Source organism: Staurois parvus, unplaced genomic scaffold, assembly GCF_062004578.1.
Source record: "Staurois parvus isolate SC_StPar_1 unplaced genomic scaffold, SC_StPar_1.0 ptg001162l, whole genome shotgun sequence".
NCBI lineage: Eukaryota > Metazoa > Chordata > Amphibia > Anura > Ranidae > Staurois > Staurois parvus.
Genome location: NW_028318958.1, coordinates 7,663,238 through 7,682,650, shown reverse-complemented (window position 1 = coordinate 7,682,650; position 19,413 = coordinate 7,663,238). Strand labels below are relative to the sequence as shown.

The following is a 19,413-nucleotide window of genomic DNA, read 5'->3' as shown; positions in this document are numbered from 1 at the left end:
GCGTAGTCAGGGCTGGAGAGGTGGAATTGTCGGGCGGGCCATAAGGTACTGTCAAGCACCGCCCGGCGGGATCTCTAGTGACCCACAGAGCAGGATTCCCAAGGGCGCGGAGTCTAAGCCCCAGTCTGCCTTTTCACCAGAGCCCCTGATGGTGGGGATGGACTTGGCGCAGGACTGAGACCAGGTTGCGGCCCCTGAGTGCACCCAACTGTGGTAGAGAGGTCCGCCGAGGGTATGTACCAGGGGAAAGCCTGATGTGAAGGGGCTGGCAGGTTTGGTAACAGGGACAGATCCGTGCGGGATGGATGTATGGATCGTCTGGGTAGCGTCAGGCGTAGTCAGGCAGGCCAGGTCAGCAACGTGCGGGCAGCGAGGTACCGGAGGAGCAGGCAGAGAATAGTCAGGGTCACAAGCCGGGTTCAGTAACTCACGGGCAGCACGGTACAGAGGATCAGGCAGAAGGATGGTCAGGCAAGCCAGGGGTTCAACAGGAGACGGTCAGCAGAGGTCAGGATCAAAGCAGGGTCAGCAACTAGGCAGATAAGCAGGAACACAGGATACCAGGTACAGGGGCTCATGGGAAACATACACCAAGGCCCTGATCACAGGCCTGGTCCTGCTTAAATATGCCTCCTGCAATCAGCTTCAGCTGATGGCTGACTGCAGGAGTGAGCTTCTGGTTGCTGAGAGCACCCGCTGGCCAGCCATGGTACTGCAGCCCACAGGGCAGGTGAGTCCCACCACCAGTGATGATTCCATTCCTGGTAGTATTCCAGCCCAGGATGATTGGACTACATTCCACAGTTCTTCTCTATTTCTTGGTTTTGCCTCAGAAACTGCATTTTTGATGTCACCCCACAAGTTTTCTATTGGATTAAGATCCAGGGATTGGGCTGGCCACTCCATAACGTCAATCATGTTGGTCTGGAACCAAGAAGTGGCACGTTTACTGGTGTGTTTGGGGTCGTTGTCTTGTTGGAACACCCATTTCAAGGGCATTTCCTCTTCAGCATAAGGCAGCATGACCTCTTCAAGTATTCTGATGTATTCAAACTGATCCATGATCCCTGCTATGCGATAAATAGGCCCTACACCGTAGTATGAGAAACATCCCCATATCATGATGCTTGCGCCACCATGCTTCACGGTCTTCCCAGTGTACTGTGGCTTGAATTCAGTGTTTGGGGGTCGTCTGACAAACTGTCTCCGGACACTAGACCCAAAAAGAACAATCTTACTTTCATCAGTCCACAAAATGTTGCGCCATTTCTCTTTAGGCCAGTCAATGTGCTCGTTGGCAAATTGTAACCTCTTCAGCATGTCTTTTTTTCAACAGAGGGGCTTTGCGGGGGCTTCTTGCAGATAGCTTGGCTTCACATAGGCGTCTTCTAATTGTAACAGTACTCACAGGGAACTTTAGACCTTCTTTGATCTTCCTGGAGCTGATTGTTGGCTAAGTCCTTGCCATTTTGGCTATTCTTCCATCCATTCAAATGGTAGTTTTTCGCTTTCTTCCACGTCTTTCAGGTTTTGGTTGCCATTTTAAAGCATTTGCGATCATCTTAGCTGAGCAGCCTATCATTTTCTGCACTTCTTTATATGTTTTCCCATCTCCAATCAACTTTTTAATCAAGGTACACTGTTCTTCTGAACAATGTCTGGAACGACCCATTTTCCTCAGAATTTCAGAGAGAAATGCACTGTAACCAGCATATACAACATTTGCTGCCTTCCTTCCTTAAATAAGGGCAATAATTGCCACCTGTTTTTCAAAGAATGAATGACCTCACTAATAGAACTCCACACTGCTATTATTTTGAACATGCCCCTTTCAATTAGTGATTCAATGACACAGAATTAGCAGCATGCATGTCATGTCTGTTGGGTCTGTTGGATTTCTATTACTCTACTACACCTGCTAGTAAATTATTTGCCATGTAGAAATATCATTTCTACCAAATACAGTGATTGATCAGGTTATTGATGTCTGACTGCTATTATTTTGAACACAACTGTATATGTGATTTTGCGCCCCCGTGCCGCCCTATAGCAGTATTTTTGCTATAGGGTGGTCAGGAAGCAGCTACAGAAGCGGTTTGTGTTATGGCACTGCATCACTTTAACTGACAATTGTGCGGTCATGCAATGCTGCACCAAAATTAAATTTACATCCTTTTTTTCCCCATGAATTGGGCTTTCTTTTGGTGGCATTTGATCGCCTGTGCGTTTTTGGCTTTTTTTTGCGCTATGAAAAAAAAATTTTGATTGCCGCCATAAGTCGCTGATCGCCGCTATTATTAGTATACAACGCTGACAGCTGAATGCAAAGAAAATTGCCGGCATTGTCCAGCAGGTAAAAAAAAGTGTGAAGTTCCCCCATCCATGCCAAACCCTTTGGGTCTGGTATAGATTTTGAGGGGAACCCCCCAAAATCCATACCAGATCCTTATCAGAGCATGCAGCCTGGCAGGTCAGGAAAGGGGGGGGCGGATATGCTAGCGTGCCTCCCCCCTCCTGAACCATACCAGGCCACATGCCCTCAACATGGGAGGTGCTTTGGGGCAGGGCTCCCCCCCAAAGCACCTTGTCCCCATGTTGATGGGGACAAGGGCCTCTTCCCCACATCCGTGGCTGGTGGTTGTGTGGGTCTGCATGTGGGGGGATTATCGGAAACTGGAAGCCTCCTTTAACAAGGGGGCTCCTAGATCCTGGCCCCGTTATGTGAATGAGTATTGGGTACATGGTACAGCCACCCATTCACACAAAAAAAAGTGTAGTGTAAAAATGTCAATTCCTTTATTAAAAACAAACATTTTAAAAAAATGTCTCTTGAAGTAGATCCAATGCCAATCACGATGCCCGTCGCCACCGACCGAAAAAAGGAAAAAAAAACTGCTCCAATCTCGACACTGGCTCCCAGCTGTCTGACAGCTGCGCCGCGATGAATAGTGTAATGACGTCACAAGGTGTCATCATGTACTGTGATTGGCCAAAGCATTGCACCTGACCTGTGATCAGGTGCGCCCTTGCCAATCGTGTATTCGCAGAACACACAAACGGCCGATGTTCGACTCGAACATACAGCCATCCCTAAGTGGTTGTATCACTAAGGGGGTTCATATAATGGTGTCCTCAGCTATACAAACAGCCAACTGACACCAAGTGCAGGAGGTGATTGGTGGAGAAATGTTCTCTGGGAGATGATATTGCTTGGGGTTAAACAGTTCATTGGGGGAGTTTTACTAAAACTAGAGCACCCAAAATCTGGTGCAGCTGTGCAGCCAATCCGCTTCTAGCTTCAGCTTGTTCAATGAAACTTTGACAATAAAACCTGGAAGCTGATTGGTTTCTATGCAGAGCTGCACCAGATTTTCCACTCTTCCTGCATGCCTACATGTCAGCTGTCACCAGTATACTGTCAGCTGTCACCCTCCCCCTATAGATCACACCTGTCACTTCTTTTCCATTCATGGTGGATGTGAGCTGTCAGATCTGCTAGCTGCCACCCTTCTTTTATCGATCACATAGAGTGTACGGGTATATCTGTAGGGGATGTGTATACAGTATGGGGTGTATGTGTAGGGCATGTGTATACAGTATGGGGTGTATGTGTAGAGGATGTGAATACAGTATGGGGTGTATGTGTAGGGCATGTGTATACAGTATGGGGTGTATGTGTAGGGCATGTGTATACAGTATACAGGTGTATGTGTAGGGCATGTGTATACAGTATGGGGTGTATGTGTATACGGTATACAGGTGTATGTGTAGGGGATGTGTATACAGTATACAGGTGTATGTGTAGGGGATGTGTATACAGTATACAGGTGTATGTGTAAGGGATGTGTATACAGTATGGGGTGTATGTGTATACGGTATACAGGTGTATGTGTAGGGGATGTGTATACAGTATACAGGTGTATGTGTAGGGGATGTGTATACGGTATACAGGTGTATGTGTAGGGGATGTGTATACAGTATACAGGTGTATGTGTAGGGGATGTGTATACAGTATACAGGTGTATGTGTAGAGGATGTGTATACAGTATACAGGTGTATGTGTAGGGGATGTGTATACAGTATACAGGTGTATGTGTAGGGGATGTGTATACAGTATAGGGTGTATGTGTAAGGGATGTGTATACAGTATACAGGTGTATGTGTAGGGGATGTGTATACAGTATACAGGTGTATGTGTAAGGGATGTGTATACAGTATACAGGTGTATGTGTAGGGGATGTGTATACAGTATACAGGTGTATGTGTAGGGGATGTGTATACAGTATACAGGTGTATGTGTAGGGGATGTGTATACAGTATACAGGTGTATGTGTAAGGGATGTGTATACAGTATACAGGTGTATGTGTAAGGGATGTGTATACAGTATACAGGTGTATGTGTAGGGGATGTGTATACAGTATGGGGTGTATGTGTAGAGGATGTGTATACAGTATACAGGTGTATGTGTAGGGGATGTGTATACAGTATAGGGTGTATGTGTAGAGGATGTGTATACAGTGTGGGGTGTATGTGTAGAGGATGTGTATACAGTATGGGGTGTAAGTGTAGGGCATATGTGTAGGGGATGTGTATACAGTATACAGGTGTATGTGTAGGGGATGTGTATACAGTATAGGGTTTATGTGTAGAGGATGTCTAAACAGTAAACAAAAGGAAAGAATGCCATTATATAGGGTGCAACCACCCATCAAGGGGATCTCTCTGACTCACCCTATTTTGGGGTGTAGATTATAAATTGAATATAAGCATATTAGAAAAAGTTAGCTGCTGACTAGAGCGAACTGCAAAAAAACGGTATTTTGAATCCAATACAGAGTAGTCAATAAACATCAATAATAGATGCAAATAATATCTTTATTTTGATCATTAAGATCTTCTGAAAGGGTGGACATATGACATGGTGAATACACAGTCAACAAAAAATGTAAAAGCAGTGAATTAAAAACAAAAAAATGTTCTGCGTGTGCACTTAGCTGCATCATGGAGATTAAGTATATGGCTGGGAAACCGATATTTTGAATTCTTCATATAAAGGAGATGGTAATAATGTATGGAGAGTCCACTTTCATTGTATTCTGAGTGATTCTATCTTCACAATTTTGGTTCCTTGCTGTTTTCCAAAAATGACATAACTTTAAGCGGATACATCTTTTCACTTCATATATGTGGTCATCAGTACTGGATATAGAAGTAGCAAGTGGAAAAAATCCTAGGAAGTCAATATGAGTAGTGAATGATATGTATAAGAATCACCATGTTCATGAATATGACATCAAGATAAGTCTATTACAGAGATCATTAATTGATTACTATATGGAGGAAAAGCTTGTTGAGTCTATAATAATATTACCTTCATTATATCTTGTCTTCATCATGTAAAGTATGCTGACAAGAAAGATTGACAATGTGTAGCCAGCCTCAGTCGGCTGATAACAGAACGACATCTATTAATGGCACTATTATGCTAAATCTAAAATAAATGACATAAATATTAGTCAGATGAAAAAAATCATTAATAGATTATGAGTATATTATAAAGGTAAATACCCCAATAGAGTTCGTTGTTGGATTTGTATGAAGAAAAATAGATCTAATGATCTGTTATAAAAAAAATGAAGGAGATTTTTCCTCTTGTTCATATGAAAAGTATTTTTGACTGTAGATAGTATATGAATATCTGGAATTTTGATCCTGTAATTGCATGGGCTCATATAGATGAAGAATAGCCCTTAATAGGCCAAACATTTCTCTTCTAAGTAAGAGTAAGATGGTTCCTTAAGAAGGTTATGGACAATAGTCCCATTTTCTAGCATAATGTAAATCAATGCTTGACGCATATCACAGAGTGAATAATCACCTTAAGAGATCTTCTAAGTAAGAGCTATAGAGTTCCTTTGTAAAGTCTATGAACAAAAAAGTTCTGTATAATATCAGAGTGCAAGTCAATGCTTAGCACATTTCAAAAATTGCTTGCCACCTGTGGAAGTTGTATACATCGCCATACATTACTGAGTAGACTCTCGGGAGTAAGCTCATTAGTTAGCGGTTGCCGTCTTGCCCAGTGAATATCCAAGATGGAGGCATGTGGCGTACCTCTTCCACCTCATGGACATAACAGCATGGTGTTATGCAGGGCGTGATGATGTCATTACCTTGACGCATTTCGTCCACCAATCATCGCGGACTTTGTCAGAACTGGGAAGGGACATTTTTCCAATCCTTATATAGTGCAGTATTTGCATAATCTATTCCATTTGTCGCCCTCTTGTGTTGAAATGTCATCACTACATTGTTTCCAAATCTAAATTAAATTCTAAAAAAATGACTGACATATATGGATCATTAAAGGGTGGATAAAAGATCAACAGATATATCACATATTATACCTTTTCATTATTATTCAGCAGATGACAATACGGGCAGATCATCAAGGTTTTCATTTTCATATATAGAGTAATTGAATATTATTGATAGGATATTTTTAAAATATATTATCTATTTAAGAAACACTTTGATACCCCAGGGGTTAAATACTGAATTAAACTTCAAAGTACCCAATGTATAAATCCAAAATTTCTCTTTTTGTAAAAGAATTCTATCAAAATCACCTCTTCTAGATGAGATATTAAGGAGAAAAATGCCTTTCACTTTCAGGCCTTCTATTTTACCCTGATGAACTTCCTTAAAATGTTGAGCTAGGGGATTTTCCCTTTCTTTCTCAGTTTTACTTTTATGATAATTTTTAATATCACGTAGATGTTCACTTATTCGTACTCTTAAGGATCTTTTAGTTTTTCCTATTTAAAACTTTTTACATGGGCATTCAAGCATATATATCACTCTACTACTGGAGCAGTTTTTATAGTTCTTTATTTTGAAAGTTTTTGATGTATCCGCATTATAGAAATTTTTGGCTTTTTTGTACATAAGGACACTTTTGACAGTGTTTAACTGACAATTGCGCAGTCATGCTGTACATAACTTAAATTTGTTATTTTTTTCACACAAATAGAGCTTTTCTTTGGTGGTATTTGATCACCTGTGCACTTTTTGAGCTATAAACAGAATTACCAATAAGCTCAAATTCCATCAGAAATTTAGGCCACAGTGTATTTTGCTACATGTCTGGTAAAAACAAAAACCCAATAACTCCATATTACTTGGTTTGTGTGAAAGTTATAGCATCTACAAACTATGGTATAGATAATGGAATTTACACAGCTTTTACTTTCTGACTGCCCATCACATTTCTTGAGGTGTTAAAATACCAGGATAGTACAAACACCCCCAAATGACCCCTTTTCAGAAAGTAGACACCCTAAGTTATCTGCTGAGAGACATGTTGAGTCTATGGAAGATTTTTATTTTCACAAGTTTTTGGAAAATTAAAATTTTTTTTTTTTACACAAAGTTGTAATTTAAATGATATTGCTCACACAAGCCATGGGAATATGTGGAATTACACCTCAAAATATATTCTGCTACTTCTACTGAGTATGGGGATACCACATGTGTGATACGTTTTAGGAGCCTAGCCACATACAGCAGCCTGAAATCCAATGACCACTTTGAAAGCCTGAAGGTGCGTAACTTCCTAATTTCTCTTTCTCACTACCTATCACAGTTTCGGAGGCCCTGGAATGCCAGGATAGCAAATGACCCCTTTTTGGAAAGTAGACACTCCAAGGAGTTTAAAAAGAGGCGAGTATTTTGCAGATCTCATTCTTTTCTCACAAGGTTTTGAAGTAAAAAAAAGAAAAGAAAAAATGTTTTTGTTTTCTTTCTTCATTTTCCAGAAACTTGTGACAACAAACGAGGTTTGCTAAATACTCAACATGCTTCTTATCAAATTCCGTGGGGTGTCTACTTTCCAAAAAGGGGTCATTGTACTATTCTGGCATTTCAGGACCTCTGAAACTGTGATAGGTAGTCAGGAAGTGTAATGAGGAAATAAAGCCCTTTAAAAGCCTGCAGGTGCTTATTGGATTTTGGGGTCCTGTACTTGGCTAGACTGCCAAACAATCTCTCACATGTGGTACCCCCATACTCGGGAGAAGTAGCAGAATGTATTTTGTGGAGTAATTCCACATATACCCATGGCATGTGTGAGCAGTAAATTATTTAAGTGACAACTTTGTGTAAAAAAAAATTTCTTTTTTGGTAATTTTCCAAAAACTTGTGGTAAAAAAATAAATTCTATTGACTCAACACATCTCTCATCAAATAGTTTGGGGTGTCTACTTTCCAAAAAGTGTCATTTTTCGGGGGGGGGGGGCATCATTTTATGCCCAGCATTAGAAGTTTATGCCACACATCACTCAATCTGTAGACCACCTGTAGACCTAGCCTTTTCTCACACTTTTTGTTCACATAAAAAAAAAATGTATTTTTTTGCTAGGAAATTACTTTGAACCCTCAAACATATATTTTTTTAAAGCAGACACCCTAAGTGAATAAAATTGTGGGTGCTGTAATGTTTTCTCACATATGAGGAAAAATGGAACAGCTATTTTATATATCATACATTTAGTTTTGATGAAGTGGATATATTGAATGTATATTTTGTTATGGGCTGCACAGTGGCTTAGTAAATAGCATGTCTGCCTTGCAGTAAATGGGTGATGGGTTCAATTCCTGACCATGGTGCCTCCTGCATGGAGTTTGCATGTTCTCCCTGTGCTTGTGTGGGTTCCCTCCGGTTTCCTCCCACACTCCAAAGACATGCTGGTATGTTAATTGGCTCCTGTCTAAATTGTCCTAGTTTTATCCCTGGCCATGTGGGATCTCCTGCGTGGTAGGGGTTGGGGAAAGACCTGGCAACCTACCCTGTAAAATAATTGCTAAGATAATTCATGGAAAAAGTCGCTTACGAGTGACGGTCCATGCAATCTCCAAGGGTTGGATACGACTGGACGTATAGATAGATATTTTGTTATTAGAAGTCTTATTGTGTAACAGCCATATATTCTGTATTAGAATGCTATTTCCACCACCAGCTGGGAAGATTGCTATCTAAAGGAGCTGTGGGAAGAAACATACCTGTGTGGATGGCCATTTACATTTCAATTAACTCCACCAGAAACTAGAATGAAACTTCAAAGCAGTCAGATAGCTAGGTTCCCACCCATCTTAGGACATATAAATTGTATTAGATTTCCAAGGCAGAGCATTACTTTGGATCCAACACTATGTATTGTTCTTCTCTCCCCACATGGAGGGCTAGCTACATGCTTGAATAAACATCTATTTTTCAATCTGGCTTCAGCAGTCAAAATGTTACCATGCGCTTTGGGTTTCCCCGTCAATTTGGTCCTTCTTGAGCCGGAAAGGGAAAATCTACAGACATCACTTAGACACAGAACAGGACAGCACAATCTGGGAATTAATTTCTGCCTGCAGTGGTAAGCCAACTTTCTGCTTACTTTGAGTTCCCCTTGTGCTGTACTTTTCTGTAAAGTCGATGTAGTGGATAAGTACCCTGTCCAAGAAGCTTAATTGTTGAATTTTTTTCTTTTTAGTTTCCATACTGTTACTTATTACTGTCCCTTTGCATGAATGTGTTCTGCTGAACACTTTGCCCTATTTCAGGTGCAATGTGTGGCTAGGTAGGATCTCTGCAGTTCCTGTTACCGGGCGACTGGGCAGGTCAGGGATCGGTTCTTCTGACTCAAGATATCTTGAGGTATGACTGATAACATACTAATTGTGGTGGGGCCCTGGTTCATTGCCATGGGTGATAGGCTTAAAAAAACAGCACTGCGGGGGCGCTCGTGAGCAGCAACCAAGATGGCTGCTTTGTAAATTGACTCCTCGGCCGCCGGACACATCGGCCAATTTTCTCTCCTCAGGGGGGGTCCCCCTGTTTCCTCCCTGGCCCCCTGTCTCTCTGGTGCCCTGATGGGCAAAAAAACGCCGGCCGCCCGTGCCTCCAGCTCCCGGCAGGCTGCTCCGGAGTTTGCGGCCTACCTGCCGGAGATCGCGGCTGAAGCCGGGGCCTCGATTTTGGGCCGGCCGCCGCGGACTTCCAGGACCCCGGCCACGGGTTCGCGGCTCCCGCCCGGGACTTCAGATGGAGCCCCAGCCGCAATTTTGGGTCCCCCGCTGTCACCATCCATAGGTGGGTCGGACCCTGGCAGTGTAGAGGACCCGGGACCAGAGCCATCCCTGCAGTCTCCCATCCCATCTCTGCGGGATGCTGAGCTCCTGCGCCGATTCCAATGTATGCTGCAGTCCGAGTTGTCTTCCGCTACCTCCAAGCTGGCCGACCGTCTTTCGCAGGAGATTCGCGAGTTGGGCAACCGGACGAACGACCTCGAAGATAAGATGGACGCTGCGGCCACGGTCATGGAAAATCACGAACAGGATTTGTGCGACCTCAAGAAAGAATTGGCGGACGCGCTGCTACGGCTTGAGGATTTCGAAAATCGTTCCCGCCGTGGCAATCTGCGGTTAAGGGGTATCCCGGAAACGGTCGCGGATCTTACTTCCACTGCTACAGCTCTGTTTCAGGAGCTGACACCCGCTGTTCCCATTGACCGGCTTGAATTTGACCGCATACATCGTGCGTTGGGCCCCAGACGACCGGATGGGCCCCCGAGGGACATTATCATCAAGTTTACGTATTACCGCACTAAGGAAACTATCCTCTTGGCGGCCAGAAACAACCCTGACCTCAGCTTCCAGGGGCATCGCTACCAGCTCTTTGCGGACCTCTCTCAGACCACTCTTCAGAAGCGTCGCCAATTGAAGCCCTTCACTTCGGTCCTGGTGAAACACAGTATCAAATACGCTTGGGGCTTCCCGTTTCGCCTTACCTTCACCTACCAGGGCCGCAGTCATTCTGTGGCTACGCCGGAGGAGGCCCATTCTCTTCTGGAATCTTTACACCTTCTTTCACCTGAGGCTGCGGATCGGAGCCCAGCTCATTCATCTGGATCCCCGGCAAGGCCGCTTCTTCCAAGCCGCATCTGGGAGCGGTCATCCAATAGGAAGAGGGCCCTCCCTCAGACCTCTTCACGATCAAGTCCTTCCTGTTCTTCTCCGGGCTGAAGATGTGTCTTGGACTTCCCATGTATCATCTCACCGATTGACTTCCTTGACGGGACCGTGAGTTTGGCCCTTAGGGCTCCCCCAGTTTGTCAGCATTATGGGTTGGGACTGCTCCAGTGTGCCCCCTTGGGTTCCTTCCCTGGTTGGGGGGGTCTCCTCATGGATTCGAGAATTATGACTTTCTGCTGCCGCAGCCTATTTTGGGCCTGGGTGATGGTATTCCGGTTTTTGTTGGTAGCACGGAGTGAGGGTTCCCTCTGGTTTCGGGGTGGGAGGTTGATCTGGTAGGCCCAGTTGGGTGGGAGGGGGTTAGCCCCATGGTTCTCTGGGTTGTTATGGGGAGGTCATCACGGTGGCCTAGCTCCTTTAGTTTTATTGCTTTGGTACCCCGTTCTATTGTGTTTAGTGCCTTATTGCCCTTTTGCCCCCTGGGGACTTATGTTTCTGATGTTTCCATTTGCAGCCATGTGTCCGGTGGTAGAGCCACCCCTAACTGGTATCCTTCCTTTGTAGGATGCACGTCACCATTGGCGTGACACGATTGCACTATTGTATATTCTTTTTGTGTCCTTTTCCTTCTTTCTTTCTTTGTTTTTTTTTCTCCTTTGGTTTTTTTTTGTTTTTGTGTTCTGCAGGGTTCCGGGACGCCACGGTCCGATCGCCATTGGGAGCGGAAATTGCTAGCTGCTTTATGGTTTCTTCTGCTGAGCGTGTTGCCCTGATGCCGCCATGGCCTCGCCCCTTTTGAAAATTCATTCGCAAAATGTTCAAGGCTTTAATTCGCCTCAGAAGCGGGCTAAAGTTTTTCATCACCTCAAATCACAACAAATTGACGTGGTATGTTTACAAGAGACCAGGTTTTCTCAGTCCTCCGCCCCGCGTTATCTTTCACCTCACTATCCCACCTTTTACACGGCCTCGGCCCCTGAGAAGCGTCGGGGTGTCCTGATCGCTTTTAAACGCAATCTCCCCTTTGTCTGTGCTAGGAATATAGCGGACCCCACAGGCAGGTATCTGCTTCTGCAAGGCACCCTCTGGGATCAGGAGGTTACTTTTGTCTCTTACTATGCGCCTAATCGTTTTCAGGATAAATTCTTTTCACATCTTTGCACCATTGTTTCCCGACACTCCAAGGGTCTTCTTGTTGTTTTGGGGGATTCAAATGTTACTTTGGATTCCGCATTGGATAGGCGCTGCGCACGGGGGGCGGCCCCTTCTCATGACTTGGTGCTGGAGGAACGTATGCGCTCTCTCCTGCGGACAGCAGGGCTGGCGGACGTCTGGAGGGAGCTTCACCCAACGGAACGCGACTTTACATTCTATTCCAGTCCTCATGATAGTTTTTGTAGAATAGATCATATATTTATGCAGGTTCAGCAGCTTCCCTTGGTCAGGCGGATAACTATTCCCTCCTCGCCTTGGTCGGATCACGATCCCTTGGTACTTCTCCTTGCCCTCTCTGGGTCAGAACGGCGCCCTTTTCATTGGCGCATCAATGATTCTTTATTGACCACTCAGGCTACCTGCCAACAAATAGAATTTTTTTTACGAACATACTTCACGGAAAACGCGGGATCGGTCTCCTCGGCAGTGCCCCTATGGGAGGCGCATAAGGCCACGGTGCGGGGTCATGTTATACAGCTGGCGGCGGTCCGGAAGCGGGAGCGGGAGCGCCGACTTTTGGAGCTTCATTCTCTCCTGGCCTCTGCGGATGCGCGTTGGAAGTCCTCTCCATCTGCGGCCCATAAACGCGCTCGGGACGCTCTGGCGGCAGAGTTAGACCTACTTGCCTCTTCAGAGGCGGAACGGGCCCTGCGTTGGACCAAACACAAATTTTATTCCTGTGCTAATAAGCCAGGCCCGATGCTGGCCAGGAAACTCAATTCTGTGGGGAAACCCCATAAACCGATTCGACTGCGACTTCCTACAGGTGGCTGTACTTCTAATCCCCAGCAGATTGTTTCCCGTTTCTCAGACTTCCTTGCACGCCTCTACGCTAAACCAGATCCCTTCCCCGTGGCTCAAGCAGAGGCATTCTTTCAAGATCTCCGACTTCCTGGGTTATCCGAGGCAGCACAGGTGGCACTCAACGCCGGTGTCACTGTACCAGAAGTGCTCCAAGCTATCAAATCTTTACGGTCCACCGCGGCCCCAGGTCCCGACGGCTTTTCCGGTCTTTATTATAAGAAATTCTCAGCCTTGTTGGCGCCCTTTTTGGCTGAGTATTTTAATGCGTTACGACAGGGCTCCTCGCCCTCCCCAGATGCGCTTAGAGCGCATATCGCCATGATTCCTAAGACGACCGATGATGTACAGGAACCGCAAGCCTTCCGGCCTATTTCTCTTCTTAATGAAGACCTGAAGATATTGGGCAAGATCCTTAGTTTCCGCATTAATAAATATTTGCGTAGCCTGGTCCACAGGGACCAGGTAGGGTTCGTCCCCGGGAGGCAGGCGGGTGATAACGTTCGTAAGGTGGTCCATCTTATACATTTTCTGCAACAGCGGAAAATCCCGGGATTCTTACTGTCTTTAGACATATATAAAGCCTTTGATTCTCTATCCTGGGAATATCTGCGGTTTGTACTGTCTCGTTGGGGTTTTGGGGATTCTATTCTTTCTTGGATTCAGGCCTTGTATTCTTCTCCTTCGGCCTCCGTCAAATACGCTGGGTATTTTTCAGATCCCTTTCCTATTGGGCGAGGGACGAGACAGGGTTGCCCTCTGTCCCCAGCGCTCTTTGTCCTGGCGCTTGAGCCGTTGGCTTTGGCGCTTCGGACCGATTGCAATGTATCGGGGGTTCCTTACGCGGGACAGGAATTCAAACTGAACCTTTTTGCGGATGATGCCCTCCTGACTCTTACTAACCCCCTGACGACGCTTCCTAATTTGCAACAGGTTCTTGAGCGCTTCTCCTTGATTTCGGGTCTCCGTATCAACTTGGATAAGACTGTCGCCCTCAATATTACTTTGGCTTCAGATTTGGTTTCGCGCCTACAATCCCACTTCCCTTACAAATGGGCTTCCTCTTCTCTTGAATACTTAGGCATTCGCTTGACCCCCACTTATGACTCCTTGTTTGCTGCGAATTACTATCCATTGCTTAGCTCTCTATCCTCTCTTATGCATTCTTGGCAATTTCCGCACCTGTCTTGGATAGGACGGGTTAATTCGGTGAAAATGACCATCTTGCCGAAATTGTTGTATTATTTTCGCACACTCCCGGTGCGGGTTCCCCCTCATTTTCTTCGGTTGCTTCAGGCGAAGTTAATGCGTTTTATCTGGGCCGATAAGCACCCCAGAGTATCCAAAAGTACGCTTTTTGCCCATAGACTTCAGGGTGGTCTTGGGGTGCCTAATGTGACTAAGTATTATCAAGCAAGCCAGATTGCCCCGCTGTCTATGTTGCACGCCTCTTCCGACGTCCCCCTCTGGGTCCTGTTGGAACTACCTAATTGTGCCCCTATCGCACTATCGACGCTTCTATGGCTTCCCCCTGCCCTGCGCCCTATGGCACTGAGTCCGATGTTACTTCATGGCCTACAAGTTTGGGACTCGGTGCGTTACTCTGGTGGTCTGATGTCACCTTTTCTGCCTTTGCTCCCAATTATTAACAACCCTCTTTTCCCGCCGGGTTTGGATCACCCAGGGGCGTTTTCTTGGTGGGTGACTAATGGTTTTTCGCAGGTGCGACACTTTTTGATTTTTCGGTCCTTTCCCACCTGGGACTCTCTTCGGGAATCCCGGAATATCCCCCTGGCGGAATTTTTTCGATATCTTCAATTGCGACACTGGCTGCTCTCGCTGCGGGGTACTTCTGCGTTCCCGTACCAGAAATCTGCCTTTGAACAGCTCTGCCAACTGCGTCCGGGCGCTCCGGGCCTTATATCCCTTCTTTATGCAGCTCTGAACAGACGCTCGTCGCATACTTCACTTTCATATGTTGTTCAGTGGGAGCGCGACCTGGGAGTGGCTGTGGATCCGGAGGACTGGAATAAGGCCTGGTCACTCATAGCTAAATGCTCATTTAATACGACCACACTGGAGGCAGCCTATAAGGTATTGTTTCGTTGGTACTGGGTTCCGGCTCGGCTGGCCCGGGCTAACCCTGCCTGTAGTGATCAATGTTTTCGGGGTTGTAGTCATCGTGGTGATGTATTACATATCTGGTGGTCATGCCCGAGACTGTTTCGTTTTTGGTCTCGTGTATTTGGCCTCCTTTTCACCTTGTTCCATCTCTCCATACGCCGGGATGCTCGGTATGCCTTGCTTCATTGCCCCATACCGGGCCTCTTAGCTCACCAGCAGAAGTTGGCTTCCTATCTGTTTTTATCCGCCACTAGAACAATTGCTCAGGCCTGGAAGAGTCCGTTTGTCCCTCTTCAGGGGGTGCGGGATCGTATGACCACTATGATGCTCAACGAACAGATGTCGAGTATCCGCAACGACTCCCAACGTAAATTTTTGAAAATATGGGAGCCGTGGTTGCAATATGCCCTTCCCTCACTCCCCCCGGCTAGTCTGGGGATGTAATGGCGTTCGGTATTGGCGCTCTTGAATCCCTGCTCTTTGCCCCCACCCCTTTTTTTTTTTTTTTTTTTTTCCTTTTCCCTTTCTTTTCTTTCTCTCTTTTCTTTTTTCTCTCTCTCTCTGTTTTTGGTGTGACTGGGCAGCTGCATTTAGTTGTTATAACCAGTTACATTACTGTTTTGTAACTTATGTGCCATTGATAGCCCCTGCGTGGGCGTACCTTTTGCCCTGTTGGCATTAGAGCATTGTTTTTCCTTTTTTTTTATTTTGCATATTGTTTATCTGTGCAATTGATGGCCCCTGCGTGGGCGTGTTTTATTGCCTCTGTTTATACTGTTTAAAATTTAATAAAAACCATTGAAATAGAAAAAAACAGCACTGCTTGAAACCTTAGTACCAGTTTCAAATGATAAATCTTTTTTTTTCTTTTCTGCGTGGCTCTCCATAAAGTCACACCATAAGTAGAGGAACTGTCTTTTCTCAACTAATTTTTCATCCCTCTGGTCACTCCGTATAAAGGTGTAAAAAAATGGCATGTTTTGGGGGTGTGCTCCTCAAAATGTTCACACTTTTGACCAAATGCTCAGAGTGGCAGATCTACAGCAGTGTCCATAAACTTACAGACCACAGACGTTTTAGAGAAACAGAGCTGTCAGATACTATACTTTCTCTAAAAGGTTCTATAATCTATTGAAATGTTGGTGTCTGTGCTGCACTGCATTGATCTTTTTATGTGCTGCCATGTGTTGTGCATATAAGTGGACTCTTTTTAGAAAGAAGTGCTTTTTACATTCCTGAATTGTTTTAATCTGTATGACTGAATCCCCTCGGCCTATGTGACTGAGGGATCTCTGTGGATGATTTATGCATAGTATAGTCTGGTATATATCCTTGGCCAGGATTGGGGGCCAGATATACAGTTCCTGCTATTATCTAAGTATATGGTATCTTTGGATTTGATCGTGGGGGCTTAGTAATAGATGAATTCTTAAGGAAATCTCACCATCTTGTGAGATGAGGAATTGCACCACCGTGTACACCCTAGATGGGTAGCTGTGTGTAGCTCCTCCTGGAATGGTAAAGACTACATGATATATAACTTTGGAACAGGAGTGGCTGAATCCCTCAAGGATTGGAACAAGCCACACAGGGGTTTAGTACCCCTAGAAGGAAAATTTCATCTTAAGCTCTTGAAAGAATGTAAAAATGACTACCCAGATACTTTCAAAGCTAAGACAATCAAAGAAATGTGTTGAAAAAGGAAATGAAAGAGACGTCTAGTCCTATATAAGAATATGAATCTGATAATATTGCTAAAATAACTAAGCACATGATAATTTATACTACCACCCTGCCTACTTACAATGACCTAACTAGAGGCATGGCTTAGAGCCTACTGTAAATGTAAACACCAGATGGAGAAATAATGAGATCTATATTGAAGTATGTAAAGGTTTGAGGTACAGTCCAGAAAAAAGAGAGAGTGCAGCTTTACTAGAGAAATGTGCGAATATTGTCTAGAGTTAAAGCCAGCTAATTGTGAGAGTATGTTTGTTGTGTTAAGACGTGCGAGATCCGTGGATTGTATGCTGTGTTGTTTCGGTGAACTGTATTAATGTGCCTACAGTGCTGTGGCAGCAAAATATTTGACAATATTGATTCAATATCAGTGGCATAATGATTTGTTTTCTGTTCGTTACTTGTGTTTTAAGGTGATGTGATGTTGCAAGTAAATGTGATGAGTCAGTTCCATGCCGGTCCTGGCAACATCTAGAAGCTGAAAAAATATTTTTGACCTTAAAATGACTAAATTTTGATTTTTGACTTAAAAGTTTAAACAAATGGAGCCATATGATTTGGGTAACTAATGACTTAAAATTGTATAATCATGAGTGCAACATGCAGACGTTTTGCACTTTCCAATTTAGGAACGTGGTAAATTTAATGTAGAAAAAAACGTAAAATATATTGCTTATTCTGAAAAAAGTAAATCTAAGAAAATTATAAGTTGAAAATTGGGAACCGCTTGCTGGGGTAACTAATCATTTGGTCATTGAAGCCACACCCATCGCAGTTATTGAAATTGATAATTAAAAGGCAAGGGAAATGGTAAAAGAATTAGTGACATGTAAAAAGCCTTTTCACTGATGATGTTCAAAGTTTAAAAATCAGGAATGTTGTCTCATAGTTTAGGGTGCTGACAGCCCACCAAGTGCTGCCCCTTCCCCTCCTTCTTTGACACAAGTTAATTGCAAGGTTTGAGAGTGTGACCAACTGTATGGCCAGGCAAATTTACTGAGCCATGTGAACTTTAAAAGGAAATGATGTGAATGGTGAATTGTTATGTGTATTCACTATATTGTGTTTGTTTTTCTAGAGATACAGTTTTGAAGAGTTTCCAATGTGTTCAGTATGGTGATGTATAACGCTCTTGCAGACAAATGGTAGCTTACTAAAAGGTTTACATTGAGCCGCTCATGTTTAACCATGGTGAACAATAATATTGTTGTTTCTTAATGGTATACTATAAACAAAATCCACGTGCTAATAATTAATTTGACGTCAATATTTTGTATTATAAAAGTGCAATGTTAGAACAACTAAGAAAATGGTAACAATATGTACTGTATTCTTTGTTGGTGGTAAAGATCTTTAACCATTGGTTTATTGTTAGGAGGAAAGTGGAATTTTTGTTAGTAAATGTAATTGATGCTTTTCCCTCAGATTATTCCATCAGAAATTTAGGCCACAGTGTATTTTGCTACATGTCTGGTAAAAACAAAAACCCAATAACTCCATATTACTTGGTTTGTGTGAAAGTTATAGCATCTACAAACTATGGTATAGATAATGGAATTTACACAGCTTTTACTTTCTGACTGCCCATCACATTTCTTGAGGTGTTAAAATACCAGGAAGGACAATGGTGGAAAAACTTGTGAAAGGAAATCCACCCTTGGGACGGATGTACACTCACCAGACCATAAATAATAATGCGCATGGGTTATACTACATCGCACATCTGGGGGTGCAGCGGTATGCTAGCGGCTACAGGATTATCCATCCGTTAATTATAGTGTAGTATTTTATTATAATAATGATAGCAAGTAACATAAAAGTATCCACGTGGAATAACAAAAATCAATAAAATAGAGTACCAAGATGGCCGCTGCTCCTCAGCATAGGTGGATAGACGTCAGCAATAGGGCTCCACCCAACGCGTTTCGTGTAATAACACATCCTCAGGGGCACACCCATCTGCCAACCATAGGTACTACTTCAGCCGATATCTTTGCACAAAAGACGTTTTAATATTCATGAATAAGTCTACGAACTCCTTTTATTGCTTTTTACATCATTTTGAATTATTTATATTGATATTGCACTTTATTCACATGCGTTTATGGAGCTCAATTCACATGTGTTTATGAAATTGTGACATGCATTGTTAGCGCTGCACTATTATTTTAGGGAATGCATACCTGTCAGCTTGAACTGAGCTCCCTACTGTCCAGTGATCCCTGTGCCTCATCGCTGCAGGGGTTCTTATTTATCAGTTGGTAGTTCGCAGTAGCTGCCTGCCTGGGTGAATACGAGGACCGCAACCTGGGGACTGTTTGCAGCACAACCCATCTCCACCTTCAAGAGCTCTGGGGAAGACAAGGCGGTTCCTTAGACTCTGCACCTCGGCCCTTCCAAGGGCCCTCACCCATGTTGCATGTGCGGACATGCTGTGTTCTCCCCAGATGGTACCATTGGTTATCCTTCCTGCCTTAGAATAATTGATACATCAGCTGTATCCTGTGTACCTG

General features: G+C 44.1%; 1 protein-coding gene across 1 annotated transcript in view; it reads left to right on the top strand.

Moving 5' to 3' along the window:
* The window catches only part of LOC149439062 (protein DOP1B-like), a 657,792-nt gene that overhangs the window by 636,660 nt on the left and 1,719 nt on the right, over positions 1-19,413 (top strand). The gene's annotated exons all lie outside the window — the stretch shown is intronic.